Source organism: Microtus oregoni, unplaced genomic scaffold, assembly GCF_018167655.1.
Source record: "Microtus oregoni isolate MIOR12 unplaced genomic scaffold, Mior012 000006F_ref0000085, whole genome shotgun sequence".
NCBI classification, from domain to species: domain Eukaryota; kingdom Metazoa; phylum Chordata; class Mammalia; order Rodentia; family Cricetidae; genus Microtus; species Microtus oregoni.
Window position 1 is genome coordinate 41,163,314 of NW_024543065.1, and position 11,765 is coordinate 41,175,078.

Below are 11,765 nucleotides of genomic sequence, written 5' to 3' on the forward strand. Positions count from 1 at the left end.
CCATTTCTTTCTAAATCTGTCTTTATTGAATATCTGTAATTATTTTCTGACCAGGAGCACTTTAAAATGGCAAGCAATGTGGTTTTGGCAGCCCTGGATGCTGGCTCCACCTCTCTCTGCCTTTCAATATGGTGGAGATACCATTACTGCCATCTCTGGGACTGTCAGGTAGAAGCAGCCTTCACCACTTTTACTCTAAAAGCAGTGTGCAGCACATAAATGCTTTTTATGTAAGTAAAAGCTAAATTTGCATGGCTTGGAAATATCTCTGTGTATGGTGGCAGGAATCTTCCATGCTTTCCTGCCTATGAACACCTAGCAGACCTGATCTGGCTTCTTGCTCAGGCCAGGGTGCTAAATGGCAGGAATTCTCTCAGCTACTTTTCTCCTGACCCTGATCAGTCATACAAGCACCGGGACCTGAAATGTGTGACTTGTTATGCAGGATAGCCCCCATTGCTCAGGAGCCATGCTGTTGGTGGAGGCTGCTTGCTCATTTCTCAGCCACTCAGACCAGAATCAATCACTCAGATACTATATTAATTAAAACACTGCTTGGCCAGTCACTTAAGTGTATTGCTATCTAGCTCTTATATCTTAAATTAACCCATATCTATTATTTTCTGTTTTACGATGAGGCTCATAATTTACTGGTAAAAGTTCTAGCCAACAGCTTGCATCTTTCTCCTCTGGAGGCTACTCTCCTTATGTATCTATTCTAGCCTGGCTTTACTCTGTTAAGCCATTGGCTGAAAGCAGCTTCTTTATTAACCAATGACAATAAAACATATTCATAGCATACAGAGGGGAATGCCATATCAGTTGTCTGATAGGAAGCAGGGAGTTATTTGAGTTTTCTTGTATATGTTGAGACATGCTTTGTGATAAAGTATATTGCCAATCAAGATCAAAACAACAGTTTAAATTGACCTATAACCTCCCAGGAAACAGACACTATCATTAAAATCTCCCATCTGAGAAGAGCCAAGGCCATATGATTTTAGCACAGAATTATACCAGACTATCAAAGAAGAGATAAAAGTAATATTACTCAAGTTGTACCACAAAATAGAAACAGAAGGATCATTACCAAATTTATTTTTTGAAGCCACAGTCAACGTGATACCAAAACTGCAGGAAGAGTGAAAAAAGAAATAGAATTATGGACACATTTTCCTTATGAACATTGATGCAAACGCACTTAAAAATATTTACAAACCAAATCTATGTGCACACCAAGAAGATCAAGTAGGTTTAATCACAGAGAGGCTGGGAAGGTTTAACATATGAAAACATCTCATCTCATTAGAGTATTAAAAAACCTCTGTCCAATCTAAAACATATTCATGATAAAACTCTTGGAGAGCTCAGGAACACAAAGGATATAACAAAACACAATAAAGACAATTTATAGCAAGTTGATAGTGGATATCAGATTGGATAAAACTTATTGCAGTTTCACTAAAATGAGGGACAAGACAATGATGTCCACCTTTTACATATCTATTCAATATAGTACTTGATGTTTTAATTAGAGCAATAAGACAACGAATGGAGATCAAGGGGATATAAATTTTAAAAGAAGATGTCAAAGTCTTACTATTTGCTAATGGTACTACAGTATAATAAGTAACCCAAAGTTTTTTTTGGTTTTTTTTTTACCAGGGAACTCCTCCAGCTGATAAATTCCTTCAACAAAGTAGCTGGATACAAAAATAACTAAAAAGATGTAGCCATCCTATACACATATTAATGAGATGAGAATAAAATCAGCGAAATAGCACCCTTCACAATAGCCACAAATAATGTACAATATCTTGGTGTAACTCTAACTAAGCAAGTGGAAGACTTGTATGAAAAGAGCTTCAAGTCTTTGAAAAAATGGAGACAATATCAGAAGATTGAAATATCCTCCATGCTCATCGATCAGTAAGATTACCATAGTACTAACATAGTAAAAATGGTCATCTTACCAAAAGCAACCTTCTGATTCAATGCAATTCCCATAAAAACTTGAATTGAATTCTTTTTAAAACTTGAAAGAAAAATATTCAACATCATATATGAAAAAACAGCATAGATAACATAATCCTGTACAGTGAGAGAATTTTCGGAATTATCATTATCCCTAATTTTAAGCTATGTTACACAATGAGAGCTATAAAACAGCCTGATATTGGTATAAAAACAGACAGGTAGACCAAAGTAATTACATTAAAGGTCCAAACATAAATACATACACCTATGAACACATGATTTTGGACAAAGAAGCCAAAATTAAACAATGGAGAAAAGGAAAAGGCCTTTAACAAATTCTGCTGGTCTAACTGAATGTTGGCACATAGAAGAATGCAAAAAGATTCATATCTATCACCTCAGATAAAACTCAAGACCAAATGCATCAAAGAGTACAACATAAAATGAGATGATATTCTGATCCTGATAGAAGAGAAAATGGAGAATAACATTAAATGCATTGAAACAAGAGACAACTTCCTGAACTGAACACAATGCAGGCACTAAGACTGACAACATTAAAGGGGAACTCATGAAACTAAAAAGCTTCTATAAGGCAAACAATGTGGCCAAAAGGACAGGCAGCAGCCTACAGAATGGAAAAATGGGAAAAGTTCTTCTCAACCCTTATATCTCACAGAATTCAAATACATGAAGATTTCAAGAAATTAGACATCAATAAACCAAATTATCTAATTAAAAATAGGATAGAGATCAAAACACAGAATTCTCCAAAGAGCAATCTCAAGTAGCCAAGAATCTCTTAAAGAAATGTTCCATATTTTTAGTCATCAGGTAAATGTATATCAAAATGACCCTGAGATTCTATTTTACACTCGTTAAAATGACTAAGATCAAAAACACAAGTGGCATGTCATACTGGAGAGGACATGGAACAATAGAGAATGCCTCCATTGCTGGTGGGAGTGCAAACTATTATCAAAATAAATATGGCAGTTCCTCATAAAATAGACAATTGATCTGTCTTAAAACCCAGCTATGAGCCGGGCGGTGGTGGCGCACACCTTTAATCCCAGCACTTGGGAGGCAGAGGCAGGTGGATCTCTGTGAGTTGGAGACCAGCCTGGTCTACAAGAGCTAGTTCCAGGACAGGCTCCAAAACCACAGAGAAACCCTGTCTCGAAAAACCAAAAAAATAAAATAAAATAAAATAAAACCCAGCTATGCCCCTCTTGATCATATACCCAAAGGATCCTCCATTGTACCATGTGGAAACTTAAACAACTATATTCATGGTGGTTTTATTAATGATATCCAAAAATGGATACACCCTACACATTCATCAACTGTGGAATTACTAAAGAAATTTTGGTACATTTTACTCATCTGTTAAAAACAATGACAACATTAAATTTGCAAGCAAATTGATGGGATGTGAAAAAATCATCCCAAGTGAGGTAACCCAGACCCAAAAATACAAATATAGTATGTAATCACTTATAAGTTGGTGTTAGTCATACAGTAAAGAATAGGCATGCTACAATCCACAGACCAAAAGAAGCTAAATAACATGGGAGGCTCATGGGAGTATGAATCTCAATGTAAATGGGAAAGAGAACAGACACAACTATTGAAAGAGAAAGGGGTCTGGATGGGGATATAGGTATGGGAACATGAAGGATAAGGTGGGTGGAAGATGGAAGAAAATATAACTGGAAGAGATCCTGGATTCAGGGGACGTCTCTGGGACAAGACCGAGACATAGAGCAAAGAAAACTCCCAAGAATCAATGAGGGTGACCTGAGATAAGACTCCTAGTGATGGAAGACAGAGAGCCTGTACCAGTGATCTCCTGTTGCCAAGCAGGAGTTCTAGTGGATGGACTGGGACACCAGTTTTGCCACAAATTCATAGACCTGCAATTTGTCCTACAGAGAAGATGTGTTGGGTGAAAATGACAAAGAAATTGTGGGAGTGGCCAACCAATGACTGATCCAACTTGAGAACCGTATCATGAGAGAGAACCTAGCCCTGACTCCTGCACTCTTCCTCCAGAGGTCCTAGACCTGAAGGCTGGATACCCCATAACTTAGGATAGAACCAAACACTATTGGCAAAAAGTCAATGAAATGATTCCTAATAACATTTTGCTATTCTCATAGATTCTTGCCTCTCCCAATAGTGTTCAGAGAGGCTTCACCAAAGTATAAATGGAAACAGATGCAGAGATGATGAAGGAGGGTCATCTGTCTATCTGATGTTTTCATTGGTTAATTAATAAAGTAAGCTGCGTGGCCTGATAGGGCAGAATTTAGATAGGCGGAGTAGACTGAAGAGAATGCTGGGAAGAAGGGAAGTAAGCCAGTCGCCATAGCTCTCCTCTCCGAGATGGATGCAGGTTAAGAATATTCCCAGTAAGATACCACCTCATGGTGCTATACTCATTAGAAATGGGTTAATCAAGATGTGAGAGTTAGCCAGTAAGAGGCTAGAGATAATGGGCCAAGCAGTGTTTAAAAGAATACAGTTTCGGTGTAATTATTCTGGGGCTAAGATAGCCATGCGGGAGCTTGGCGGGAACACAGCCTGCTGTGTGCCTACTACATAGAGACCCACAGCCAAACCTTTAGTGGTGCCCAGAGCATCCTGTGGAATAGGGGGAGGGAGGATTGTAGGAGTTAAACAAGTCAAGAACTCCACAAGGTAAACCAAAGAATCAGCTAACCTGGGCTCATTAAGACTCACATTGCCTGAACTGATAACCAGAATGTCTATATGGGACTGACCTAGGCCTTCTACATATATGCTATAGTTGTGTAGCTTGGTCCTCTTGTGGAATTCCTAAGACAAGGAGCAAGGGATGTCTCTGACTCTGTTGCCTGCTTTGAGGATAACTTACTCCTACTGGGTTTGCCTCTTGCAGCCATAATAGGAGAGAAGATACCTAGTCCCACTGATACTTAAGATGTCATGGCTCATTGGTAGGCCTGCCCATTTCTGAAGATAAACAGAGGAGGATTAATGAATGGGGCAGAGAGGTGTTGGGGCAAGAGGAGATAGGAGAAAATTTGGCTGCAATACAAAAACAAGAAATATAAAAAGAAAATAGATAAACATAGAATGTATATTAAATTATTACATTATAAAAATTTAAAAATACTATATATTAGGAAACCAAATAATTCAAGTAAAAATAAGAGTACAGCTCTAAAAAGAGCATTTTTAAAAGATGAAACACAAATGGTTGAGAAACACTTAAATGTTCAACATTGTCTGGAGAATGTAAATCAAAATTCCTTTGCAATTTCACTTTATCCAGTCAGAATATCTAAGATCTGTAAAAATATCTGTGGGTAAGGATTAGGTTAAAGTGAAGATTCACTCCTTTCTGGTGGGAGGGCAAACTTGTACAGCTGCTTTGAAAATTAGGAGTTGAGAATAGTTCTAACTCAGGAGCTATCTATATTACTCTTGGAAATTACACAGAGAACCCTGTATCTTATTTCAGAGACACTTCCAAATCATATTCATTGCTGGACTATTTATAATAGCCATAAAATAAAAACTACTTAGATGTCTGTTGACATATGAACATAAAGTGGGACATTTACACAATGGACTATTGCACAGCTGTTAAAAGAAATTAAATCAAGCAATTCAAAGGTAAATTGATGGACTTACAAGAAGAATCATCCTCAGTGAGGTAACCCAGAACTAAAAAGGACATACATAGTATGCATTTACTTATAACTGTGTATAAGCTCTTAAATTTCTAATGAATGTATTACAAACCATATAATCATAAATGAAAGTTATATCATAAGGGACTATGGAAAAGGGAAGGGTTTCACTTGAACAAAGAAATAGAAGAGACAGTTAAAGATTGAAAGGGAGACTAATAAGGGAAGATATGAGGAGAGGGGGAGAAGATGGGATAAGGGAAGAAAAACATGGAGGAGCATCTACAACTAAGGACCATTTGGGGGTCATATTAAAACCTAGTATATTAGAAACTTCCTAATATATAAAAACATAAATTAAAAAAATCTAAATGAAATCACAAAACAGCATGAGAGACAAAATACCATTGAGACACATCTCCCTATAAAACTAAACCTTCAGTGCTACCAAGAATGGGTTATATTTAATGTAACTGCTCACCAAATGAACCCATACAACCACCATCCCAAAACCTAGCTCCTTGCCTCAATTTTGCTGCTCTATACAAACTGATGGTAAGACAACATCTCTGAAGACAATACCTACATATCTCATTGAACACAGAGAAGTTGAACTGGTGTCTACATAGATACTTCACTTCTCATGACTAGTGTTCATGATACTATAAGGAACTCTAAATGCTATCAGAGTTCAAAGGTAAATGCCAATCAAGCTGCAAACCTTTCGGTATACATTGGTGACCCACTTGAAAGATGCACAGTTGCAATATTGGCACAAAGTTGTGAGAGAAGCCAACAAATACCTGGTAGGATTTAAGACCTACCCAGCCACGAAGTTGTCATCAGGTGACCAACAATATGAGGATAGAAAGGCTATGAAAGAAACCAAATTTTACTGGTTTGCTAAAGAAACAAATCAATAAAATGTTTCTAACTACTTTCTGCCACACTCATAATGACTTGCTCAGCCTTCATCAGAGAAGCTGCCTCTGGGGCACTAACACAGATACCCACTACTAGACAATGTGTAGATAGTGGGGGATTTTGGAACACTCAATACTCCATTAGATTCCTCACTTCTGTGGTGAGGGAACTCTGAGGAAGAGGAAATGGAAAAATTGTACGGGTTAGAAGGATGGAAGACACAAAGCAAACCGTGAACTATAGGATACATGATCATTTAAAAATCTATCATCAATAATATCAAAATTTCACAAGAGTCAGCTCTTAATGTGGTTCTCCTCAGGAGAACACAACCTGAATATGCTTTAGGCAATCTCTTCCTTTAATAGAGAATTCAAATGTATCAATCAATTTTGTCCATGTTCCTTGTGAATCTGTCCATGCCATAGACCTCTGATGTTCAATCACTGACCCCCACCCATTCCCTGTGAATATTCAGAGTTTTAGACAATACCATGTGAAACATATTGCTCAATTAACTAGATCCTCGTCTTGGTTGTAACAAGGACAGTTCAGACTGAACTGAACAGAGAATTTTCAACAGAAGTATTTCAAATGACTAAAAGATACTTAAGGACATGTTCAAATTCCTTAGCTCTCAGGGAAATACAAATCAAAACAACTTTTACATACCATCTTATACCTGTCAGAATAGCTAAAATCAAAACCACCAATGATAGCTTATGCTGGAGAGGGTGTGGAGTAAGGGGAACACTCATCCATTGCTGGTGGGAATACAAACTTGTGAAACCACTTTGGAAATCAGTGTGGAGGTTTCTCAGGATATACGGGATCAACTACCCCAGGATCCAGCAATACCACTCTAGGGAATATACCCAAGAGATGCTCTATCATACTACAAAAGCATTTGTTCAACTATGTTCATAGCAGCACTATTTGTAATAGCCAAACCTGGAAACAACCTAGGTGCCCCTCAAAAGAAGAATGGATAAAGAAGGTGTGGCACATATACACTTTAGAGTACTACTCAGTGGTAAAAAACAATGACGTCTTGAATTTTGCATGCAAATGGATGGAAATAGAAAACACTTTTCTGAGTGAGATAACCCAGACCCAAAAAGATGAATATTGTATGTACTCTCTCATAAGTGAATTCTAGCCATAAATAAAGGACATTGAACCTATAATTTTTGATCCTAGAGAAGCTAAATAAGAAGGTGAACCCAAAGAAAAACATATAGTTATCCTCCTGGATATTGGAAGTAGATAAGATTGCCAGGCAAAAATTGGGAGCATGAGAGTGGGGAAGGGAAGGGGGTAGAGGGAGATGGGGAGAGAGAAGAGAGAAGGGGAGGATTGGGGAGAGCTTGGGGGAATGGGATGGTTGAGCTGGAGGAAGGGTGGATATGGGAGCACGGTAGTAGATATCTTAATTAAGGGAGCCATTTTAGGGTTGGCAAGAGACTTGACTCTAGAGGGGTTCCCAGGTATCTAAGGAGATGTCCCCAGTTTGTTCCTTGGGCAGCAGATGAGAGGGTGCCTCAACTGGCCTTATCCCATAGCCACACTGATGAATATCTTGCATATCACCATAGAACCTTAATCTGAATTTGAATGGAGATAGAGACAGAGACCCACATTGGAGCACTGGACTGAGCTCCCAAGGTCCAAATGAAGAGCAGAAGGAGGGAGAACATGAGCAAGGAAGTCAGAGGCCAGCTGTGTTAGGTCATCTTAGTTGGGAACTTCACTGATTCTTGAATAAAGTAATTTGAGAGCATCTGGGAACATCCATAAGAGTTGTTCTTGATTGCTCTTTTATAATTGATATTAGTTTACTTTGTGTATATTGGTGCTTTCTCTGCATGTGTGTCTACGCACCCTATTCATGTCTGCTATCCAAGAAAGACAGAAGTGGGCATCTGCTCCACTGGAAATTCAGTGGATTGTTGTGAGACATCCAGTGCATGTTAGAAATATTAACCAGTGTCCTCTGGAAGAACAACCAATGCTGTTAACCATACAGGCATCTCTCTTCCATTTGAACAGGGTTTCAAACTGTGAGGGTATACTACAAATGTGAGAGGCGATTTCGCATAAACACTAGAAAAAGGAAACTAAGGGAAAGACAAGGATAGGGAATGGAAGTTGAGGAATTTCCAAGGACTCAGCCTCTGATTTATAGCAGGAAATATGCCCCCCCCAAAACCCACCATTTTGCTTTAGACATGCACTGTGATTCCCTGGATAGAAATCATGATATTCCGATATCAGGTAACTCTGGAGGCACACAGTTATCCATTTTATAGAGAAGAGATTTTATAGAGAAGGATTTGAGCAAGACCCATTTACATCCTGCCTTCAGGTTCCTGCCATGTTTGAGTGCATGTCCTGGTTACCTTCATGATGAACAGTGCTATGGAAGTGTTAGGCACATGCACCATTTCCCATCATGTTACTTTAGTCACTGTGTTTTATCACAGCAACAACAACTCTAACCCAGAATGTAACTGAGTAGCACTGAGTTTTTCCTGTGTCCGTGTGTCAGAGGCAGGAATAGGAGAGCTAAAAGTAAATTAAGAATTAACTCACTGAACCATACTCCCAACAAGATTATTAAGAAAATCATCACCAGTGATACAGAAAGGATATCGTGTGTCCTCTTGAGAGACTGGTCCTCCAATTTCTTTTTTCATCTCAATTATTAGATTATCTCTGTTTAAAGATGGAGAAACTAACCTACCCAATTTCCCTGCATAAAAGTTCTCGACTAAGCTCTCTTGTGATGACTACTCCAGGGCCCTTTGAGCCGTTCTCATGTGGACAGAAAAAAAAAAAAATTATGGCACAAACTGTTCTCTTCCTCCACTGAGCTGCTAAAAAATCTAACATGGGAATGAGTTCAATACATCTAGTCTGAGGCATATATGATCACAGGCATAAATGGGGGATTACAAAAGATGATTATCACAATTCCTGCAGGGAGAGAATTTGAAAGAGCAACTGGGCACATGAGAAGAAACGCAGGCTCCTAGATCCTCAGAGGTAGGCCATAGTGAGTTTTCAACTTAAACCGGGGAGAAAACTGTTCACCTACCCCTATTTTCTCTCAAACAACTGACTGTCAATAGGTTTTTCTCTGTCAATGTAGCCGGGGCCACTACTATCTTCGGAAGATAATATGTTCCTGCTCAGTCAGCTATGGTACAGGATAGACAGTTTCTTACTGTCCACAGTAGGCCAAAACTATGAAACTTAATATTAAGAGGCAAACATACCCTGACATGTAAGAGGAATGAGAAACAAGAGAAACATGTCTGTTCCAGAAATTAAGGTTGGTTTAAGAATATAAATCATGAGGACGGAGCAGCCTTCCTCGCTCACTCCCTCGCGCGCTTGCCCGCCCCCTCCCTCCCTCCCCTCCCTTCGGTCTGGCCCATTCGCTGCACTCTCCCACTAGGGAGGGTGTCTGGCTCTTCGCTTCCCAGAGCCCTGGCCCTCTTGCTCTTGCTGGTCTCTGGCTCGCTCCTCCCAGGGCCAGGCGCTGCTCAGAACGGGTCATAATGTTCATATTCTCAGAAACAGCTCAGCTAGTCTTCGAGGTGTAGTCACAAAGAAAATTAATTCCTGATGGAACTAAGAACATCAAGGCAGAAAGAATTCCAGGCAGGCCGCTAGAAGTGAATATTGATTGTGAGCTATGAGAGCCAAGAATTGTCACCAGTGAAGAGGTCATTATTCGAGAAACCCTCCTTCCTGTTACCCTGCGGTGTAACCTCACCTCCAGCTCTCACACCCTATGCACAGCTACTGGACAAAGAATGGAGTAGAACTCACTGCCACATGCAAGAATGTCAGCAACATGGAACACAGGATCAATAAGCCAAGAGTTGAGGATTCAGGCGAATACCACTGTGTGTATCATTTTGTCAGCGCTCCTAAAGCCAACGCCACCATTGAAGTGAAAGCTGCTCCTGACATCACCGGCCATAAACAGAGTGAAAATAAAAATGAAGGGCAGGATGCCATGATGTACTGCAAGTCAGTTGGCTACCCCCACCCAGAATGGATATGGCACAAGAAGGAGAATTGTGTGTTCTTGGACATTTACAATAGCTCTGGTAGCTTCTTCTTCATCAACAAGGAGAATTACATTGAATTGAATATTATGAATCTCCAGATCACAGAAGATCCCGGTGAGTAGGAATGTAATGCCACCAAATCCATTGGCTCTGCCTCAGTTTTCACCATCCTCAGGGCACGGAGCCACCTTGCCCCACTTTGGCCTTTCTTGGGAATTCTGGCTGAAATCATCATCCTTGTGGTGATCATTGTTGTGTATGAGAAGAGGAAGAGGCCAGATGAGGTTCCCGAAGATGATGAACCAGCCGGGCCAATGAAAACCAACTCTACCAACAATCACAAAGATAAAAACTTGCACCAGAGACACAAGTTAAGCACTACTTATAATCTCTTTAGGTTTCTGAAAACGGTGGCAACATGACCTGCTAAATTTTCTGCGTGGACCTCTTTGGTCTCTCCCTTTCAAGTGACCGTCTAAAAGCATGCCTTATTTGGCCTCTCCTATAAGGGTGACCTAGCCAGGTACATTTTAAACAATGCTTCAGTGTAGAAGGTGTAAACTATTTCGGGCTTGATGTGCTGTGAATGTTGCTTTCCCTCCCTTTGTTAAAATATTTAAATAGAAGTGGAAAGGTCCTCTGAGGACCATGCACGAGCCATGTTTTACTTATGCAGCTGTTAAATTGGCAAAGCTCTTAAATGCACTGCTGCCATCTAGTGATCATTTTGTAAAGTGCAGCAAAGCCTACAGATATATACAATTATATATATTTGGGGTGGGAAAAAATCCAAAATAAAGTAAACGCTTGTTTCATTTTTAAGCTGCTGATACTCATTCTTATTGTCTGTCAGATGAGGAAGCTGCAGTTCTGGTAATAAAGATGAGGGTGTAAACTTAAGTCTGTCACTCTAAGGGCTTACCCTAGAACTTTTAAGAACCTGGAACCATAGAACGGCTATAATGAATTGCAGTATATATGTGTGATTGCTTTCTAAGTGACTATTTTTCTTTTGTCAAATCATGTAAATTCTGAAATATTTTTGCAATGATGTGTTGAACCTTATTCTTGTACATTCGATCAAGGCAACTTTTATAATTTC

At 39.4% G+C, this 11,765-nt stretch overlaps 1 pseudogene; it reads left to right on the plus strand.

Annotated features, from left to right (window-relative positions):
- LOC121449807 overlaps positions 1-11,106 on the plus strand; it is a 50,531-nt pseudogene extending 39,425 nt beyond the window's left edge.
- Positions 11,107-11,765: the final 659 nt, after the last annotated feature.